This window comes from Scyliorhinus torazame, chromosome 5, assembly GCF_047496885.1.
Source record: "Scyliorhinus torazame isolate Kashiwa2021f chromosome 5, sScyTor2.1, whole genome shotgun sequence".
In the NCBI taxonomy this organism is placed as follows: Eukaryota; Metazoa; Chordata; class Chondrichthyes; order Carcharhiniformes; family Scyliorhinidae; genus Scyliorhinus; species Scyliorhinus torazame.
This window is the reverse complement of record NC_092711.1, coordinates 130,326,215-130,348,602: the sequence shown is the minus strand read 5'-3', so window position 1 is coordinate 130,348,602 and position 22,388 is coordinate 130,326,215. Positions and strand designations below refer to the sequence as shown.

Sequence of the window (22,388 nt, the reverse complement as noted above, 5' to 3'; positions counted from 1 at the left end):
GAGGTATTTTAGGCATACAGAAAAAATGACATTGTACAGTACAAACAAAAAAAGAAGTCAAGACACAAATTCCACATTAAACATAGTGTAAACCATGGCTCTGTTCACGCACGGACCTGCCTCAATATCCCCCTACTCTACTCTACCCCCCTCCCCCCTCCCGCTGACGCTTACTCCTCTGCGAAGAAGTCAATAAATGCCTGCCACCTTCGGGTGAACCCCAGTAGCGAACCTCTCAAGGTGAACTTGACCTTCTCTAGGCCAAGAAAGCTCGCCATGTCCGATAGCCACAGCTCAGCCCTCGGGGGCTTTGAGTCCCTCCATGCTAACAGTAATCGTCACCGGGCTATCAGGGAAGCAAAGGCCAGAACATCGGCCTCCCTCTCTGCCTGGACGCCCGGGTCCTCCGAAACCCCAAAGATTGCCACCTCCGGGCTCATTACCACCCCAGTTTTCAACACCCGGGACGTGACATCTGCGAATCCTTGCCAATACCCCCTGAGTTTAGGGCATGACCAGAACATGTGTACATGGTTAGCCAGCCCTCCGGCGCATTTAGACACTTGTCCTCCAGCCCGAAGAATTTACTCATCCGAGCCACTGTCATGTGGGCCCGGTGCACGACCTTAAACCGGATCAGGCTGAGCCTGGCGCATGTTGCGGTCGTGTTTACTCTGCTCAGGGCTTCTGCCCAAATACCGTCCGCCAGCTCCCCCCCGCGCTCCTCCTCCCACTTAAGCTTCAGGTCCTCGGTCTGCGTATCCTCAGCTCTCATTAGCTCCTTGTAGATGTCTGAAACTCTACCCTCTCCCACCTCTCCCCTAGAAACTACCCTGTCCTGCCTCCCCTTCGGCGGGAGACGTGGGAAGGACGGCACCAGTCTGCGTACAAAATCCCTCACCTGCAAGTATCTAAAGTCGTTCCCTCTCATCAGCCCAAACTTCTCCTTCAGCGCCCTCATGCTCAGAAAGCTCCCTTCCAGGAACAGATCCCCCATCCTCACAATCCCCGCCCTCCTCCACAGTCGATACTCCCCGTCCATGTTCCCCGGGGCAAATCGGTGGTTGCCGCAGATTGGGGTCCACACCAATGCTTTTACCTCCCCTACATGCCTCCTCCACTGGCCCCAGATCCGAAGAGCCATCACCACTATTGGGCTGGTGGAGTACCGTGCCGGCGAAAGCAGCAGAGGCGCCGTGACCAGGGCTGCTAAGTTAGTGCCCCTGCACGAAGCAGCCTCCATCTGCTCCCAAACTGACCCTGCACCCACCATCCATTTCCTTATCATCACTATGTTGGTCGCCCAGTAATAGTTGCTGAAGTTCGGCTACGCCAGCCCCCCTTCTCCTCTGCTCCTTTCAAGCATCACCCCCTTCACCCGCAGGGACTTCCCCGCCCATACAAATCCCAGAATAATTTTATTCAGCCTCTTAAAGAAGGACCGCGGGATAAAGATGGGGAGACACTGAAAAACAAACAAGAACCGCGGGAGAATCGCCATCTTAACAGTCTGCACCCTCCCCACCAATGACAGCGGGAGCGCATCCCATCTCCGGGCCTCCTTCCTCACTCGTTCCACCAGCCGGGGCATGTTGGGCTTATGCAACGTGCCCCAGTACCGTGCCACCTGAATCCCCAAATATCGGAAACTCTCCCCCACTAGCCTGAACGGTTAGGTGGATTGGTCATGATAAATTGCCCTTAGTGTCCAAAATTGCCCTTAGTGTTGGGTGGGGTTACTGGGTTATGGGGATAGGGTGGAGGTGCTGAACTTGGGTAGGGTGCTCTTTCCAAGAGCCGGTGCAGACTCGATGGGCCGAATGGTCACCTTCTGCACTGTAAATTCTATGATTCTATGATTCTGGTCGCCAGTAACTTGGCGTCTACGTTAATCAAAGAGATTGGCCTGTATGACCCACAGGCCTTCGGGTCCCTTATACCGTTTCAGAATGAGCGAGATGGTGGTCTGCGACATTTGGGGGTAAATTCCCTCTGTCTCTTGACTCGTTAAAGACCCTGACCAGCACCGGCCCCACTATCCCGGCAAATGTCTTGTAAAACTCCACCGGAAACCCGTCTGGCCCCAGGGCTTTACCCGACTGCATGACCTTCAGGCCCCCCAATACCTATTCGATCCTGACCAGGGCCCCCAGTCCATCCACCAACCCCCTCCCCACTCTTGGCAAGGTCAGTCCATCCAAGAATCGCCTAATTTCCCCCGGTCCCCCGGGTGGTTCCGAAGTGTACAGCTTCCTATAAAAGTCCCTGAAGACCTTGTTCAGCCCTGCTGGATCACCCACTAGATTACCTTCCCCAATCACTACCCGCCCTATTTCCCTAGCTGCTTCCCTCTTCCTCAGTTGCTGCGCAAGCATTCTACTGGCCTTCTCCCCATGCTCATGATTCACGCCTTTTACCTTTCTAAGCTGCTCTACAGCCTTGCCTGTAGTTAGCACCCCAAATTCGGCCTGCAGTCTCTGTCGTTTCCTGAGTAACTCTGGCCTCGGGGATTCCACGTAACTCCTGTCCGTCCGTAGAATTTCCTTAATCAGTCGGTCCGTCACTGCCCTTTCTGTCCTGTCCCTGTACGCCCGGATTGAAATCAGCTCCCCTCTCACCACTGCCTTCCGTGCCTCCCAGAGCACCGCTGCTGAGACTTCTCCAGTAACGTTCACCTGCAGGTAATTCTGCATGCATGTCCTCAGCCTCTTGCGCACCGCCTCGCCCGCGAGTAGTCCAACTTCCAGCCTCCATGGTGGACGCTGAAAGCTGTCCTTACCAAACTGCAGATCTACCCAGTGCGGAGCATGGTCCGATATGGCAATTGCCGAATATTCTGCCCCCACCATTCTGGCCAGCAGGTCCCCACTCACAACAAAGTAGTCAATTCGGGAATACACCTTGTGGACGTGGGAGTAGTACGAGAACTCCCTCGCCGTCGGCCGGCTAAATCTCCACGGATCTGCTCCCCCCATTTGCTCCATGAACCCTCTCAGTTCCTTTGCCATCGCTGGCAACCTGCCCGTTCTTGAGCATGACCGGTCCAGGCTCGGGTCCAGGACTGTATTAAAGCCCCCGCCCATGATGAACTTACGCGAGTCCAAGTCAGGGATCTTCCCCAGCATCCTCCTAATAAAATCCACATCGTCCCAATTAGGGGCATACACACTGACCTGGAATACTCTCACCCCTTCGAGCTTACCCCTCACCATAACAAAACTGCCACCCCCATTCGACGACTGTGCCCTCCGCCTCAAATTGTACCCTTTTATTAATCAGGATCGCAACCCCCCTCGTCTTAGAATCAAGCCCCGAATGAAAGACCTGACTGACCCCGTCCTTCCTTAACCTAATCTGGTCTGCCACTTTCAGCTGCGTCTCCTGCAACAAGACTATGTCCGCCTTCAGAACCCGCAGATGCGCAAACATACGCGCCCTCTTCACTGGCCCGTTTAACCCTCTAACGTTCCAGGTGATCAGCCTGGTTGGGGGGCACTTCGCCCCCCCCCGCCTTTGCCGATCAGCATCTCCTTTCCTTGGCCAGCCCCCCAGCCATGTGTCGCGCTTCCTCTGGCCCGCCTCCTGGCCGGCTCCACCCATGACCTCCTCACTGTTACCATGCCCAGTTCCCCTCCCCGCCAGCAGAACAACTCCCCCCCCCCCCCCCCCCCAGCAACACCATCCTATCACCTAACCCCTGCCCTAATCTAACTATATGGACACCCCCCACCTCGGCTCCCGTTGACTAGCTGCACTCAGCTAGCCTGGGGCTCCCGGCCTCGGCTCCAGCCCGTCTCCCACTGATTGTTCTCCCGGATTGCCTTGATCCACGACAGTTCGCCTACCGCTGTAACAGGTCCACAGCAGACGCCATTTCCATGGCCCTGCACTCTACCCTGGAACACCTAGATAACAAAGACACCTATGTCAGACTCCTATTTATTGACTACAGCTCAGCCTTCAACACCATCATTCCTACGAAACTCATCTCCAAACTCCGTGGCCTGGTCTTCGGCTCCTCCCTCTGCAACTTCCAAATCCACAGGCCACAATCAGTAAAGATAGGCAACAACATCTCCTCCACGATCATCTGCAACACCGGTGCCCCACAAGGCTGTGTCCTCAGCCCTCTACTATATTCTATGACTGTGTGGCCGAATTCCCCTCCAACTTGATTTTCAAATTTACTGATGACACCACCGTAATGGGTCGGATCTCAAACAGTGATGAGACAGAGTACAGGAATGAGACAGAGAATCTGGTGAACTGGTGCGATGACAATAATCTCTCCCTCAATGTCAACAAAATGAAGGAGATTATCATCGACTTCAGGAAGCGTACTGGAGAACATGTCCCTGTCTACATCAATGGGAACGAAGTAGAAAGGGTCGAGAGCTTCAGGTTTTTAGGTGTCCAGATCATCAGCAACTTGTCCTGGTGCCCCCATGCCGACACTATAGTTAAGAAAGCCCATCAACGACTCTACTTTCTCAGAAGACTAAGGAAATTTGACATGTCAGCTACGACTCTCACCAACCTTTACAGATGCACCATAGAAAGCATTCTTTCTGGTTGTATCACAGCTTGATATGGATCCTGCTCTGCTCAAGACCGCAGGAAACTACAAAAGGTTGTGAATGTAGCCCAATCCATCAAGCAAACACGCCTCCCATCCATTGACTCTGTCTACAATTCCCGCTGCCTCGGAAAGGCAGCCAGCATAATCAGGGACCCACGCACCCCGGACATACTCTCTTCCATCTTCTTCCGTCAGGAAAAAGATACAAGAGTTTGAGGTCACGTATCAACCGACTCAAGAACAGCTTCTTCCCTGCTGCAATCAGACTTTTGAATGGACCTACCTCGTATTAAGTTGATCTTTTCTCTACACCTTGCTATAACTGTAACATTATATTCTGCAGTCTCTCCTTCCCTCCCTATGTACGGTATGCGTTGTTTGTACAACATGCAAGAAACAATCTTTCACTGCATACTAATACATGTAATAAATCAAATCAATCCTTTAATAGTGAGATGAGGAGGAATTTCTTCAGCTAGAGGGTGGTGAATCTGTGGAACTCTTTGCCGCAGAAGGATGTGGAGGCCAAATCACTGAGTGTCTTTAAATAAGAGATAAATAGATTCTTGATTAATAAGGGGATCAGGGATTATGAGGAGAAGGCAGGAGAATGGGGCCGAGAAGCATATCAGCCATGATTGAATGGCGGAGCAGACTCGATGGGCCGAGTGGCCTAATTCTGCTCCTTTGTCAAAATAATTATTTAATATTTCCGTCGTCTATTATTCCCAGAGGTATTGTCCTGTCTGAACCTTAATGCTCCTACTCACATCACAGCCTGTTTTTCCACTGATGTCCTTAGAATCACAGAATCCCTACAGTGCAGAAGGAGGCCCTTTGGCCCATCGAGTCTGCACTGACCCTCCGAAAGAGCGCCCAACCTAGGCCCACTCTCCCACCCCATCCCAATAATCCCACCTGACCTGCACATCTTTGGACACTGAGGGCCAACTTTAGCATGGAAAATCTACCTAACCTGCACATCTTTGGGCTGTGGGAAGAAACCGGAGCACCCGGAGGAAATGTGGCCATCTAAAATGGCTTCCCGCAAAGAGTGATGGGAAATGTGGTCAGGCTTGGGACACAGACAAGCTGCAGTTTGTATATTTACAAATGGCAGCCCAGACTTATGTGGGAACTCACACCTGCTGAAGGCCACTCAAAGGTCTTCCTAGGACAATGGGCTCCAGGTAGAAACTAACAATAAGTGGCGCCTGCTTGCCTAATTTGCGAAGGCCTACGTGCCCTGGACTAATGGCCATGGCCGACCTGGACCTGTCCAGCCATCAAGGTGCCCGCCCCTAATTGGCCAGGATCGATTAGGGTGATCAAGACCCTATCGATCCATTGGAGCCTCACCTGGAACCGCTCAAAAGGGCGCAAAAGATCGGAGGATAAGAAGAACTGCACAACCAACACACACTCTCTTTTGGACCAGCTCTGCGCCTGACATCCGATTGCAGCACAGCTACCGACATTAGCCAAGTTCAAGGACCCGCGACATCTACCGAAGGAAGACCATCAAGCACAGACAGCCTACCCGGGTTCCAGCCGCCAGAAGTGTGAAAACCGATAAAGGCCTTATCGAACCTACACCTGCCAGTCATTTGGGAGTTAAGTGAAGGTCGTTCAAATTGATAGTTATAGTCTTAGTGTGCATGAACGTGTAATTACTGAAGTATATAATCTTGTGTTTAATATAAACTGTGATTAAACTGAAATACTTGCGTGATTGTTTGTCCACCATATGGGTTAAGCGCACACTGGTTATAAAAGAGCAATAGACCATGTGGAGTTTGCACATTCTCCCCGTGTCTACGTGGGTCTCACCCCCACAGCCCAAAGACGTGCAGGGTTAGGTGGATTGGCCACGTTAAATTGCCCCTTAATTGGAAAAATAATAATAATTGGGTACTCTAAATTTATTAATAAATAAATAAATAAAAGAGCAATAGAAACCCATGCAGACACGGGAGAATGTGCAAACTCCACACACAGTCACCCAAAGCTGGAATTGAACCTGGGTCCCTGACTCTGTGAGGCAGCAGTGCTGACTACTGTGCCCTCATTGGAAAAAATATATATTTTAAAATAAATTTAGAGTGGCCATTTCATTTTTTCCAATTAAGGGGCAATTTAGCGAGGCCAATCCACCTACCCTGCACATCTTTGGGTTGTGGGGGCGAAACCGCCGCAAACACGGGGAGAATGTGCAAACTCCACACGGATAGTGACCCAGAGCCGGGATCGAACCTGGGCTTTGGCGCCGTGAGGCAGCAGTGCTAACCACTGTGCCCTACCCGGCTTGTAAAAAAATTTTTTTTTAAATTAAAACATTTTTTTTTTATTCTCCTCCTTTTTCACATTTTCTCCTGAATTTACACCCACCAACCATAAACAATAATTTGCAACAGATATGTCAATCCCCATAACAATAACAACGCTCCCATCCTCCCACCAACCCCCAAACATCAGCCCGCATGTTTACATAAACAAATGACAAAAAGGGATCAGGGATTACCCATAGTCATCCTTAATCTACACAGCCCCCCTCCCCCCCAACCCTCCCACCCATCCCCCCCCAACTATGTTCAATGTTATCCAGTTCGTGAAAGTGCAGAATAAATAGTGCCCATGACTTGTAGAACCCCTCCGAGCTTCCCCTCAGTTCGAACTTAACCTTCTCAAGGGTCAAGTATTCCAACAGGTCCTCCCGTCACGCCAGGGCACTGGGTGGAGAGGCTGCTCTCCATCCCAACAGGATCCGCCTTCGGGCGATCAACGAGGCGAAGGCTATGATATCTGCCTCCGCTCCCGTTTCCAACCCTGGCTGGTCCGACACTCCGAATATGGCCTCCCGGGGACCCGGGTCCAGTTTCACGCGCACCACCTTGGAAATTACCCTAAACACCTCCTTCCAGTACTCCCCTAGCTTTGGACAGGACCAAAACATATGAATGTGATTCACGGGCCCCACCCCGCAACGCTGACACACATCCTCTACTCCTTCAAAGAATCGGCTCATCCTCGCCCTCGTGAGGCCGCTCTAGATACCACCTTCAGCTGTATCAGCCCCAACCCCGCACATGAGATGGAGGCATTCACTCTCCGGAGCACCTCACACCAGACCCCCTCCTCTATACCCTCTCCCAGCTCTTCCTCCCACTTTGCTTTGATCCCTTCCAGTGGTGCCTTATCCTCTTCCAGAATAGCTCCGTACACCGCTGACACTGCCCCCTTCCCCAGTCCCCTTGTCGTCAACACCTCCTCCAGCAATGTGGAGGCCAGTACCTCCGGGATGCTCTGAATCTCCTTCCTGGCAAAATCCCGAACCTGCATGTATCTAAACACTTCTCCCTGCTCTAGCCCATACTTCGCTTCCAGTTCCCTCAATCCTGCAAACCGACCTCGAAGAAACAAATCTTTTTGCGTCTTAATCTCCTTCTCTTCTCATTTCCGAAAATTTCCATCCACCTCCCTGGCTCAAATCTGTGCTTCCCCCGAATCGGCATTTCCCTTGACCCTGCCCCCAACCCGAAGTGTTGACGAAACTACCTCCAGATTTTCAATGAAGCTATTATTACCGGACTCCCTGAGTATTTCCCCGGAGCTATCAGGAGCGGCGCTGTTGCTAATGCTTTCAGCCCCGACCCCCTGCACAAACTCTCCTCCATTCTTACCCACTGGGAATCAACTCCTCTGACCCAGCTCTGCACCTTCTCCACATTCGCCGCCCAGTAATAGTACATCAGGTTTGGGAGACCCAAACCCCCTGCCTGCCTTCCCCTCTGTAGCAGCACCTTTCTCACACAGGCCACTTTCCCTCCCCATAGGAACGAGATAATCCTTCCCTCAATCTCCCTGAAAAAATACTTTGGCAGGAAAATCGGTAGGCTTTGAAAAATAAACAGGAATCGTGGCAACACATTCATTTTTTAAAAAATAATATTTTATTGAAAATTTTTGGTCAACCAACACAGTACATTGTGCATCCTTTACACAACATTATAACAATACAGATAATAATGACCTTTTTTATTTAAACAAGAACAAAAAAAAACAACAACAAATAAATAAATATTAAATAACAAAAATAAAAACTAGCCCTAATTGGCAACTGCCTTGTCTCAGGCCACCCCCCCCCCCCCCCACCACCCCCCCCCCCCCCCCCCCCCCCCAAGTCCTGGGCTGCTGCTGCTGCCTTCTTTTTTCCCCCATCTATCTTTCCGCAAGATATTCGACGAACGGTTGCCACCGCCTGGTAAACCCTTGAGCCGACCCCCTTAGGACGAACTTAATCCGCTCTAACTTTATGAACCCCGCCATATCATTTATCCAGGTCTCCACCCCCGGGGGCTTGGCTTCTTTCCACATTAGCAATATCCTGCGCCGGGCTACTAGGGACGCAAAGGCCAAAACATCGGCCTCTCTCGCCTCCTGCACTCCTGGCTCTTGTGCAACCCCAAATATAGCCAACCCCCAGCTTGGTTCGACCCGGACTCCTACTACTTTCGAAAGCACCTTTGTCACCCCCATCCAAAACCCCTGTAGTGCCGGGCATGACCAAAACATATGGGTATGATTCGCTGGGCTTCTCGAGCACCTCGCACACCTATCCTCCACCCCAAAACATTTACTGAGCCGTGTTCCAGTCATATGTGCCCTGTGTAATACCTTAAACTGAATCAGGCTTAGCCTGGCGCACGAGGACGACGAGTTTACACTGTTTAGGGCATCTGCCCACAGCCCCTCCTCGATCTCCTCCCCTAGCTCTTCTTCCCATTTCCCTTTTAGTTCGTCCACCATAGTCTCCCCTTCATCCCTCATTTCCCTATATATATCCGACACCTTACCGTCCCCCACCCATTTCTTCGAGATGACTCTGTCCTGCACCTCTTGTGTCGGGAGCTGCGGGAATTCCCTCACCTGTTGCCTCGCAAAAGCCCTCAATTGCATGTACCTGAATGCATTCCCTTGGGGCAACCCATATTTCTCAGTCAGCGCTCCCAGACTCGCGAACTTCCCATCCACAAATAGATCTTTCAATTGCGTTATACCTGCTCTTTGCCACATTCCATATCCCCCATCCATTCCCCCCGGGGCAAACCTATGGTTGTTTCTTATCGGGGACCCCCCCAATGCTCCGGTCTTTCCCCTATGTCGTCTCCACTGTCCCCAAATCTTCAGTGTAGCTACCACCACCGGACTCGTGGTATAGTTCCTTGGTGAGAACGGCAATGGGGCTGTCACCATAGCCTGCAGGCTGGTCCCCCTACAGGACGCCCTCTCTAATCTCTCCCACGCCGCTCCTTCCTCCTCTCCCATCCACTTACTCACCATTGAAATATTAGCGGCCCAATAATACTCACTTAGGCTCGGTAGTGCCAGCCCCCCCCTATCCCTACTACGCTGTAAGAATCCCTTCCTCACTCTCGGAGTCTTCCCGGCCCAAACAAAACCCATGATACTCTTTTCTATCCTTTTGAAAAAAGCCTTCGTGATCACCACCGGGAGGCACTGAAACACAAAGAGGAATCTCGGGAGGACCACCATCTTAACCGCCTGCACCCTCCCTGCCATTGACAATGCTACCATATCCCATCTCTTGAAATCTTCCTCCATCTGTTCCACCAACCGCGTCAAATTTAGCCTGTGCAATGTGCCCCAATTCTTAGCTATCTGGATCCCCAGGTAACGAAAGTCTCTTGTTACCTTCCTCAACGGTAGGTCTTCTATTTCTCTACTCTGCTCCCCTGGATGCACCGCAAACAGCTCACTCTTCCCCATGTTCAATTTATACCCTGAAAAATCCCCAAACTCCCCAAGTATCCGCATTATTTCTGGCATCCCCTCCGCTGGATCCGCCACATATAGTAGCAGATCATCCGCATATAAAGATACCCGGTGTTCTTCTCCTCCCCTAAGTATTCCCCTCCATCTCTTGGAACCTCTCAGCGCTATCGCCAGGGGCTCAATCGCCAGTGCAAACAGTAATGGGGACAGAGGACATCCCTGCCTTGTCCCTCTATGGAGCCGAAAATATGCCGATCCCCGTCCATTCGTGACCACAGTCGCCACTGGGGCCCTATACAACAGCTGCACCCATCTAACATACCCCTCTCCAAACCCAAATCTCCTCAACACCTCCCACAGATAATCCCATTCCACTCTATCAAATGCTTTCTCGGCATCCATCGCCACTACTATCTCCGTTTCACCCTCTGGTGGGGCCATCATCATTACCCCTAACAGCCTCCGTATATTCGTGTTCAGCTGTCTCCCCTTCACAAACCCAGTTTGGTCCTCATGAACCACCCCCGGGACACATTCCTCTATTCTCATTGCCATTACCTTGGCCAGGACCTTGGCATCCACATTGAGGAGGGAAATTGGTCTGTAGGACCCGCATTGTAGCGGATCCTTTTCCTTCTTTAAGAGAAGCGATATCGTTGCTTCTGACATAGTCGGGGGCAGTTGTCCCCTTTCCTTTGCCTCGTTAAAGGTCCTCGTCAGTAGCGGGGCGAGCAAGTCCAAATAGTTTCTGTAAAATTCAACTGGGAATCCGTCCGGTCCCGGGGCCTTTCCCGTCTGCATGTTCCTAATTCCTTTCACCACTTCTTCTACCGTGATCTGTGCTCCCAATCCCATCCTTTCCTGCTCTTCCACCTTGGGAATTTCCAGCCGATCCAAAAAATCCATCATTCTCTCCCTCCCATCCGGGGGTTGAGCTTCATACAATTTTTTATAAAATGTCTTGAACACTTCGTTCACTCTCTCCGCTCCCCGCTCCGTCTCTCCTTCCTCGTCCCTCACCCCCCCTATTTCCCTCGCTGCTCCCCTTTTCCTCAATTGGTGTGCCAGCAATCTGCTCGCCTTCTCTCCATATTCATACTGTACACCCTGCGCCTTCCTCCATTGTGCCTCTGCAGTGCCTGTAGTCAGCAAGTCAAATTCCGCATGCAGCCTTTGCCTTTCCCTGTACAGTCCCTCCTCCGGTGCTTCCGCATATTGTCTATCCACCCTCAAAAGTTCTTGCAGCAACCGCTCCCGTTCCTTACTCTCCTGCTTCCCTTTATGTGTCCTTATTGATATCAGCTCCCCCCTAACCACCGCCTTCAACGCCTCCCAGACCACTCCCACCTGAACCTCCCCATTGTCATTGAGTTCCAAGTACTTTTCAATGCATCCCCTCACCCTTAGGCACACCCCCTCATCCGCCATTAGTCCCATGTCCATTCTCCAGGGTGGGCGCCCTCTTGTTTCCTCCCCTATCTCCAAGTCTACCCAGTGTGGGGCATGATCCGAAATGGCTATAGCCGTATATTCCGTTCCCCTCACCCTCGGGATCAATGCCCTACCCAACACAAAAAAGTCTATGCGTGAATAGACTTTATGGACATAGGAGAAAAACGAGAACTCCTTACTCCTAGGTCTACTGAATCTCCACGGGTCCACCCCTCCCATCTGCTCCATAAAATCCTTAAGCACCTTGGCTGCTGCCGGCCTCCTACCAGTCCTGGACTTCGACCTATCCAGCCTTGGTTCCAACACCGTGTTAAAGTCTCCCCCCATTATCAGCTTTCCGGTCTCTAGGTCTGGGATGCGTCCTAGCATTCGCCTCATAAAGTTGGCATCGTCCCAGTTCGGGGCATACACGTTTACCAAAACCACCATCTCTCCCTGTAATTTGCCACTCACCATCACGTATCTGCCCCCGTTATCCGCCACTATAGTCTTCGCCTCGAACATTACCCGCTTCCCCACTAATATAGCCACCCCCCTGTTTTTCGCATCCAGCCCCGAATGGAACACCTGCCCCACCCATCCTTTGCGCAACCTAACCTGGTCTATCAGTTTCAGGTGCGTTTCCTGTAGCATAACCACATCTGCTTTAAGTTTCTTAAGGTGTGCGAGTACTCGTGCCCTCTTTATCGGCCCGTTAAGCCCCCTCACGTTCCACGTGATCAGCCGAGTTGGGGGGCTTCCCACCCCCCCCCCCCCCTTGCCGGTTAGCCATCATCTTTTTCCAGCTTCTCACCCAGTTCCCACGCAGCTGTATCTCTCCCAGACGGTGCCCCCCCGCCCATCCTTTCCCGTACCCACTCCCCCCTTTCCCCAGCAGCAGCAACCCAGTAATTCCCCCCTCCCCCCCCCCTGCTAGACCCCCCGCTAGCGTAATTACTCCCCCCATGTTGCTCCCAGAAGTCAGCAAACTCTGGCTGACCTCGGCTTCCCCCCGTGATCACGGCTCGCACCGTGCGACGCCCCCTCCTTCCTGCTTTTCTATTCCCGCCATAATTATCATAGCGCGGGAACCAAGCCCGCGCCTCTCCCTCGGCCCCGCCTCCCATGGCCAACGCCCCATCTCCTCTCCCTCCCCACCTCCCCCCATCACCACCTGTGGGAGAAAGAAAAGTTACCATACCGCAGGATTAAAACATAAAACCCCTCTTCGCCCCCCCCCATTCGCCCCACCACTTTGTCCAAACGATCATTTTCATAATCCAATCATTCCAATTTTTCTTCTACAATAAAAGTCCACGCTTCATCCGCCGTCTCAAAGTAGTGGTGCCTCCCTTGATATGTGACCCACAGTCTTGCCGGTTGCAGCATTCCAAATTTTATCTTCTTTTTGTGAAGTACCGCTTTGGCCCGATTAAAGCTCGCCCTCCTTCTCGCCACCTCCGCACTCCAATCTTGATAAACGCGGATCACCGCGTTCTCCCATTTACTACACCGAGTTTTCTTCGCCCATCTAAGGACCATTTCTCTATCCTTAAAACGGAGGAATCTCACCACTATGGCTCTGGGAGTTTCTCCTGCTCTCGATCCTCGCACCATAACTCGGTATGCTCCCTCCACCTCCAACGGACCCGTCGGGGCCTCCGCTCCCATTAACGAGTGCAGCATCGTGCTCACATATGCCCCGACGTCCGCCCCCTCCACACCTTCAGGAAGCCAAGAATCCTCAAGTTGTTCCTCCTTGCGTTGTTTTCCAGTGCCTCCAACCTCTCCACAGATCGTTTCTGGTGTGCCTCCTGTATCTCCGACTTCACCACCAGGCCCTGTATATCGTTCTCATTCTTTGCTGCTTTCGCCTTCACGACCCGAAGCTCCTGCTCCTGGGTCTTTTGTTCCTCTTTCAGCCCTTCAATCGCCTGTAATATCGGGGCCAACAACTCTTTCTTCATTTCCTTTTTTATCTCCTCCACGCAGCGTTTCAAGAACTCTTGTTGTTCAGGGCCCCATATGAAACTGCCACCTTCCGACGCCATCTTGGTTTCTGCTTGCCTTCCTTGCCGTTGTTCCAAAGGATCCGCTGCAATCCGGCCACTTTCCTCTCCTTTTTCCATCCGTGTCCAGGGGGAACACCCTTCTGGTTTACCGCACGGTGTTTTTAGCCGTTAAAATTGCCGTTGGGGCTCCTATCAAGAGCCCAAAAGTCCGTTCCACCGGGAGCTGCCGAAACGTGCGACTCAGCTGGTCATCGCCGCACCCGGAAGTCCAACACATTCATTTTAACCGCCTGTACCCGACCCGCCAGTGACAGAGGAAGGCCGTCCCACCTTGCCAGATCAGCTTTCACTCTCCCCATCAAACTAGTGATGTTGTACCCGCGAAGCCTCCCCCACTCCCGGGCAACCTGCACCCCCAGATACCTAAAGTGAGTCCCTGCCCTACGGAATGGCAGCCCCCCCCAACCCCTGCCCCCAACCCTGGCCGAGACACCACAAAATACTCACTCTTGTCCAGGTTCAACTTGTACCCAGAGAAAGACCCAAATACCCGCAGTAGCTCCAATATTACTCCGATCAACACACTCGGTTCCGACACATACAGCAGCAAGTCGTCGGCATATAAGGACACCCTATGCTCTATCCACCCCGCACTATTCCTTTCCATGCTCCCGAACTTCTCAATGTGATGGCCAACGGCTCAATCGCAAGTGCAAACAGCAGGGGGGACATAGGACATCCCTGTCTCGTCCCACGGTGGAGAGAAAAGTATCTCGAACTGATTTGTTTGTGCGGACACTCGCCTTCGGCTCCTTATATAATAGCATTACCCAGTTCACAAATCTTGGTCCAATCCCAAACCGCTCCAGCACTGCCATCAGGTACCCCCATTCTACCCGATCAAACGCCTTCTCGGCGTCCAATGCCACAACTACCTCTGTTTCCTTCCCTTCCGCCGGTACCATAACGACGTTCAAAACCCTCCTAATGTTCGAAAACAGCTGCCTCCCTTTCGCGAACCCCATCTGATCCTCCCCTATCACCTTCGGAAGGTACTCCTCCAGCCTACCCGCCAGTACCTTCGCCAACACTTTTGCGTCCACATTCAGAAGTGATATGGGCCGATACGACCCACACTCCGTCGGATCCTTATCTTTTTTTAGCAACAGTGAAATTGATGCCTGCCCCAAGGTTTGCAGCAACACCCCCTTCCTCAAACATCCCCACCATCAGGGGTGCCAACCTATCCTTAAATTATTTATAATATTCCACCAGAAACCCATCCGGCCCTGCCACCTTCCCCGACTGCATCCTCCCAATCGCATCCTTTATCTCCTGCTCCACTATTGCTCCTTCTAATGTAGCCCTGTCCCCCTCCCCTAGCCTCGGGTACGCCAACCCATCGAGAAATTCCTGCATCTCACGGTCTCCCCCGGGTGGCTCTGACCTGTGCAACCTCTCATAAAACTCCTCAAAAACCTTGTTAATCAGCGCTGGGGCCACCACCAACTTCCCTGCCCTATCCTTCACCTGAAGAATTTCCCTTGCCGCTGCCTCCCTCCGGAGCTGACCTGCTAACATACGCCTTATCTCCATGTTCATAAACTGCACCCCTGGCTCGTCTCAGTTGGCGCACCGCCTTCCTGGTGGACAGTCGGTCAAAGCTCGCCTGTAGTTCCTTCCTCTTTTCCAGCTTCGCTGGGTCCACATCTTCTGCATACCTCCTACTACCTCCAACATCTCATCTATTACCCTCTGCCGCTCCAACCTCTCCTCTTTGTCCACCCTTGCCTTCAACAAAATGACCTCACCCCTCACCACCGCCTTTAGAGCCTCCCAGACGACTGCCTTTGACACCTCACCCGTACAGTTGAAACCTACATATTCCTTAATTACCTTTTCAATTTTCTCACAGAACACTTGGTTCCCCAAAAGCCCCACATCCAGTTTCCACCCCGGTCTCTGCCCCCTTCTCCAGTACCATATCCACCCAATGTGGAGCGTGATCTGACACTGCAATTGCAGAGTATTCCGACCCCTTGACTCCAGCCAGCAAAGCCTTTCGCACCACAAAAAAGCCATAAAGGGTATACTTTATGGACTGCTGAGAAGAACGAGTACTCCCGTTCCCTTGGGTGCAGGAACCTCCAAGAGTCCACCCCTCCCATTTCCACCATTAGCCCAGCCAGCACCTTCGCCCCCCCACTGACGGGACCAGCGAGTGCGGCTGTGATCTGTCCAACCTTGGCTCCTGCACCAAGTTCCAGTCCGCCCCCACAATCAGCTCATGTGTGTCCAAGTCGGGAATGGCCCCAAACACCTTCCTCGCGAATCCCACATCGTCCCAATTGGGACCGTATACACTTAACAGCGCCACTAAACACCCTTCCAGCGCCCCTGCCACAATCACATATCTACCCCCCTGATCTGCCACCACCTTTTCCATCTGGAAGTGTACTCTTTTGCTGACCATTACCGCTATCCTTCGAGCCCTTCCGTCAAATCCAGAGTGAAATACCTGACTAACCCAGACCTTTTTAAGTCTCACCTTGTCCTTCACCCTCAAGTGAGTCTCCTGCAGCATTGCCACATTGGCTTTCAAACTTTTAAGATGTGCAAGCACCCTTGACCTCTTGACCGTACCTCCTACCCTCTCATGTTCCACGTGACTATCCTTACTGGGGGTCTCTCACCCCCCCACCTTTCTTATCCACCATCATCATACCACCGGGCCCTGCCCCATAAGCCTGACCCCTGTCCATTGTTTTTTTAAAAAATAATTTTTATTGAAGGTTTTCATAAAATATCAACAACAAAATGAGAAAGAAAAAAGAACCCAACAGGGTTAAGTACAAAACACAATCTAAAAAAGCAACCCCCCAAACCCCTCCCCCCTGTACATAAATAATAAATTAACATTAACACCCCGACTTAACACAACAGGCATATACACCCCCTCGGACCCACCAGTGTAAATAACATAAACAAAAATAAAGTAACCCCCCCCCCCCCCCCCCCCCCCCCGAGCTGCTGCTGCCATTGACCAATGTCTATCATTCTGCCAGAAAGTCTAAGAACGGTTGCCACCGCCTAAAGAACCCTTGTACCGACCCTCTCAAGGCGAATTTCACCCTCTCCAATTTAATGAACCCCGCCATATCGCTGATCCAGGATTCCACGCTTGGGGGCCTCGCATCTTTCCACTGAAGGAGAAACCTTCGCCGGGCTACCAGGGACGCAAAGGCCAGAATTCCGGCCTCTTTCGCCTCCTGCAATCCCAGCTCCTCTGCCACCCCAATTATTGCGAGCCCCCAGCCCGGTCTGACCCTGGATCCTACCACCCTCGACACCGTCCTCGCTACGCCCTTCCAAAATTCCTCCAGCGCTGGGCATGCCCAGAACATATGGGTGCGATTTGCTGGGCTCCCTAAGCACCTGACACACCTGTCCTCACCCCCAAAGAACCTGCTCATCCTTGTCCCGGTCATGTGTGCCCTGTGCAGCACCTTAAACTGTATGAGGCTGAGCCTCGTGCACGAAGAGGAAGAGTTCACCCTCCCTAGGGCATCTGCCCACGTCCCCTCTTCGATCTCCTCTCCCAACTCCTCTTCCCACTTACCTTTCAACTCCACCACCAAGGCCTCCTCCTCCTCCTGCATCACCTGGTAAGTTTCCGAGATCTTCTCCGCTCCCACCCACCCCCCCGAGAGCACCCTGTCCTGTACTGTGTGTGGCATTAGCCATGGGAATTCCACCACCTGCCGTCTGACAAACGCCCTTGCCTGTAAGTACCTGAAGGTGTTCCCCGGGGGGAGCCCGTACTTCTCCTCCAGCTCACCCAAGCTCGCAAACTTCCCGTCCACAAACAGGTCCCCCAACTTTCGTATCCCTGCCCTGTGCCACTCCGAAAACCCTCCACCTGTTCTTCCTGGGGCGAACTGGTGGTTTCCCCGTAATGGGGTCCACGCCGAGGCCCCAACTTCCCCCCTATGCCGCCTCCACTGCCCCCAAATTTTGAGGGCCGCCACCACCACCGGGCTCGTGGTATACCTCCTTGGAGGGAGCAGCAGCGGCGCCGTTGCCAGCGCCCCCAGACTCGTACCCACACAGGACGCTGTCTCCAGCCTCTTCCATGCAGCCCCCTCCCCCTCCATCACCCACTTGCGCACCATCGTCGCATTGGCGGCCCAGTAGTACCCACAGAGGTTGGGCAGCGCCAGCTCCAGGAACACCCGCTCCAGGAACACCCTTCTCACCCTCGGAGTCCCTCACGCCCACACAAACCTCATTATACTCCTGTTAACCCGCCTGAAAAAAGCCTTCGGGATAAACACGGGGAGGCACTGGAACAGGAACAAAAACCTTGGGAGCACCGTCATTTTGATTGACTGCACCCTACCCGCCAAGGACAGCGGCAACGCATCCCACCTCTTGAACTCCTCCTCCATTTGCTCCACCAGCCTTGTAAAGTTAAGCCTATGCAGGGCCCCCCAGCTCCTGGCCACCTGGACCCCCCAAATATCTGAAGCTCCTCTCCGCCCTTTTTAGTGGGAGCTCGCCAATCCCCCTCTCCTGGTCCCCTAGCTGAACTACGAACAGCTCGCTCTTCCCCATATTGAGCTTGTACCCCGAAAAGTCCCCAAATTCCCTAAGGATCCTCATTACCTCTGGCATTCCTCCCACCGGGTCCGCCACATACAGCAGCAGGTCGTCCGCATAGAGCGACATCCTGTGCTCCTCCCACCCCGCACCAACCCCCTCCAGTTCCTCGACTCTCTCAGTGCCATAGCCAGGGGTTCAATCGCCAGTGCGAAGAGCAGGGGGGACAGGGGACCTCATACAACAGCCTAACCCACCTGACAAACCCCTCCTCAAACCCAAACCTCTTCAGCACCTCCCACAGGTACCCCCACGCTACCCTATTGAAGGCTTTCTCAGCGTCCATCGCCACCACTAACCCCTGTCCATTGTTAACATCAAACTCCTTCCCCCCCTCCCAAGAACCCCCCTACATTTCCCCCTGAAACAACATCCCCGTTCACTAGCCGACTTTAGTTAGCTATCGCGGGTGACTCCCCCCGCCAAAGCATATCGCCCCTTCCACCCAGTCCCAGAGAAAGAAACAACAAAACAAACCCACCAATCCAACCCCTACAATTCACGAACATAACATTTAACCGTCGCAACACAGAACGCCAATCAACCCACCATTAACTTGAACTCTGTAACAATGCAAAGAGAAGTAAATTTCAATACAAATCAGTAAAAAGAAAGTTGTAACATTTCTACATTTTCAGCTGCTCAAACACAGTCCACAGTCTCTCTTTCAGCTCCGCTCTTCACGTCTGTCCCAAGCCTTCTGCCCACACGAACGCCTCAGCCGCCTCCGCTGTCTCAAAATAAAAGTCTTTGGCGTTATACGTTACCCTTAACTTCGCCGGGTAAACCATACCAAATCGCACCCCCTTCTTTTACAATGCCGCCTTCACTCGCCCAAACGCCGCTTGTCTTTTTGCCAACTCCACCGTCCAGTCCTGGTAGATCCGAGCCGCAGTACCATCCCACAGCACCTCACGCATCTTCTTCGCCCAGCTTAATACCTTCTCCTTCATGCAAAACTTATGGAAGCAGATAATTACTGCCCTTGGCGGCTCGTTCACTTTGGGCTTCGGCCTTAATGACCAATGAGCTCGGTCTAGTTCGTACAGGGTGGGGCTCTCACCCTCCCCCATCAGCTCCGCCAACTTCTTGGCGAAGTATTGTGTTGGCCTTGGGCCCTCTGTCCCTTCGGGCAAGCCCACAATTCTCAAATTGTGCCGCCTTGAGCGGTTTTCCAAGTCTTCCAGCTTTGCTCGGAGTCCTCTGTTAACCTCCACCACCCTCCGCAGCTCGTCCCCCATCGAGGTGACCTAGTCGCTGTGTTTGTCACGGCCTCCTCCACCTCCTTCATCTTCTCGCCCTGCTCTCTCACCTCGGCCAATGCCTTTGCCACCTCCACCCTCATAGGGCCGATTGCCTCCTCCACCAATGACTTCAACGCCACCGCTGTCTCCTTCCTCAAGGCCTCCATGTGCCTCGCAAACTGTTTTTCCAGCTCCACCACTATCACGTCGGTCATCTTCTCCACTGTAAGTAGTGCGGCCCCGCCTTCCAGTTCGGCTTCCGCCACCCTGTCAACACTTTTGCTCGTCTTCTCCTTCAGCGGCGAACCCGCGTTTCCTCCTTTCTTCGACGCTGTTCTTCGCATCCTGTAGCGGCTTATTGTTTTTTATTTTCTTTCTTCTCTCCTCTCTCCCTCTAATTTTACTGTTAATTAGTTCCTTTGGGACTTCCTGAATTGAGGGATAAGATCAAAGATGATGCTTTTAAAACAGACCCTGCCATCACAAATATCAGCGATATATCTGGAAGATTAAACTCCAGTCAGTTAACATTAGGAGGAAAGTAAATATTGTCAGACTGTCAATCCTGGATGTGATGAACAGCAGCAAAAGCAGGAGAATCCCAATCCTGCAATCACTTCCGGACTTGCTGGTTTGTCAGCAGGTGTTGTGACTGAGTGAATCCTTTCCCACACACAGAGCAGGTTAACAGTCTCTCCCCAGCGCGAGTTCACTGATGTACAGTGAGGTTGGATGAATAACTGAACCTCTTTTTGCTGGAAATCCAGCTGAACGGTCCATCTCAGTGTGAGCTAGCTGGTGTCACTGGAGGAGACGGACTGAGAAAATCCCTTCCCACATGGAGCAAATGAACCGCCTTTCATTGGTGTGATGGCATCGATGGTTTTCAAGCTGGGATGGGTAATTGAATCCCTTCCTACTGTCCCCACATTTCCATGGCTTCTACATGGTCCCCGTATCCTTGTGTCTCTCCAGGTTGAATCATTGGGTTTCTCGTTGTTGTGATGTTTTTCAGGCTGGGTAACTGGTTAAAGCTCTTTCCACAGTCAGTTCACTGGAACACTCTTACTCGGGTGTGTGTTGTGTGTGTCTCGGTGCTTTTCCAGTCACATTGATGTTTCATAGAATTTACAGTGCAGAAGCAGGCCATTCGGCCCATCAAGTCTGCACCGGCTCTTTGAAAGAGCACCCTACTCAAGCCCACACCTCCACCCTATCCCCATAACCCAGTAACCCCACCCAACTCAACACTAAGGGCAATTTTGGACACTAAGGACAATTTAACATGGCCAATCCACCTAACCTGCACATCTTTGGACTGTGGGAGGAAACCGGAGCACCCGGAGGAAACCCACGCACACACAGGGAGAACGTGCAGACTCCGCACAGACAGTGACCCAAGCCGGGAATCGAATCTGGGACCCTGGAGTTGTGAAGCAATTGTGCTATCCACAATGCTACCGTGCTGCCCTTTCAAATCTTTTCTCACAGACAGAATAGACAAACATTTCTCCTTCCACATTGAAAGTTCGATGATATCCAGGTCCTCATGAATCGAGTCATTCTGTCAGATCTTAAAATCCTCCCTTTGTGATACCCTGTAAAAGGAGTTTACAGAAGTTCCCACTATCAGTAGAGAGCAGAAATGTAGAGCAGACGATTCTCATTTCCATTGACCATTTTTTCCCCCTATCTTGTTTCCCCAAAGGTTTAACTCCGTGACTAACATGCACTCCCTCTCTCCTGGTCACTGGGATGTTGAAGCTCCACCCACTCTCTTTTCCCTCACAAAGGTGGCCCCACTCGCTGCACAGTGCCAGCTTCGTAAGGTCATACCAAATAGCAACAGCGTATGGCATTTATCCCCCATGGCTGATCTGATTCTGGCCTTCATTCCACTTTTCTCCCCGCCCCCATAACCTATGACTGCCCAGTGAATCAATAATCAGTGCAATTAACTCAGCTGGTGACCCAGCCATCCCTGCTCTCTGGAGAAGTGAATTCTGTTTTAAAATGCTGCTCAGACCAGTGTGTTTCTGAAGCCCCACCCACTCCCTCTTTCCTCACAAAGATGGCTTGATGGGCAAGTTGTCGCGATAGTGACTGATTGGCAGCAAACTCTTCTCAGTCATTACGGTCGATGCTTATTGCATAAGTAGGAAGTGAATAGGAGTGGAGTAAATTCAGAGATAGATAAGGCACCCAGTTATTAGCCTTGACCAGAACATCAGATTTTTCAGCATTGTTTCTCCAGAGTTATTAAAGCTCTTGATTGTCTCACAGGAAAGAAACACAGGTTGAGGTGCTGATGGAGATCCTGGTGCATCCTCAGCCACCAATAGTAATTATTTATAAAATCGAGGACTTGAAATATGTGAAGGTGGAATCGCTAAGTTTGCAGATGGAAAATTGTTGGTGTGGTAACTGGCGAGGAGAAAAGCCTTAAATTACGGGTTGATCCAGATGGGCTGGTCATATGGGTAGAAGAGTGGCAAATGGAATTTAACCAGGAAAAGTAGTAGCTTGTCCAGAGTCAGGACAGATATGATGTGCCGAGTGACTTCCATCTGTGCTGGATCATTCCAGAAAACACTGAACATTCAGTATGACGAGCAAGAGGGAAGAAGATGGAGGAATGACTGATTCTGGGATTGAACCCAGCAAGAGTTT

The 22,388-nt window shown here is 52.0% G+C and overlaps 1 protein-coding gene across 1 annotated transcript in view; it reads right to left on the bottom strand.

The window, feature by feature from the left end:
• LOC140419757 (uncharacterized) overlaps positions 1–22,388 on the bottom strand; it is a 65,012-nt gene that overhangs the window by 35,845 nt on the left and 6,779 nt on the right. The window lies entirely within an intron of this gene.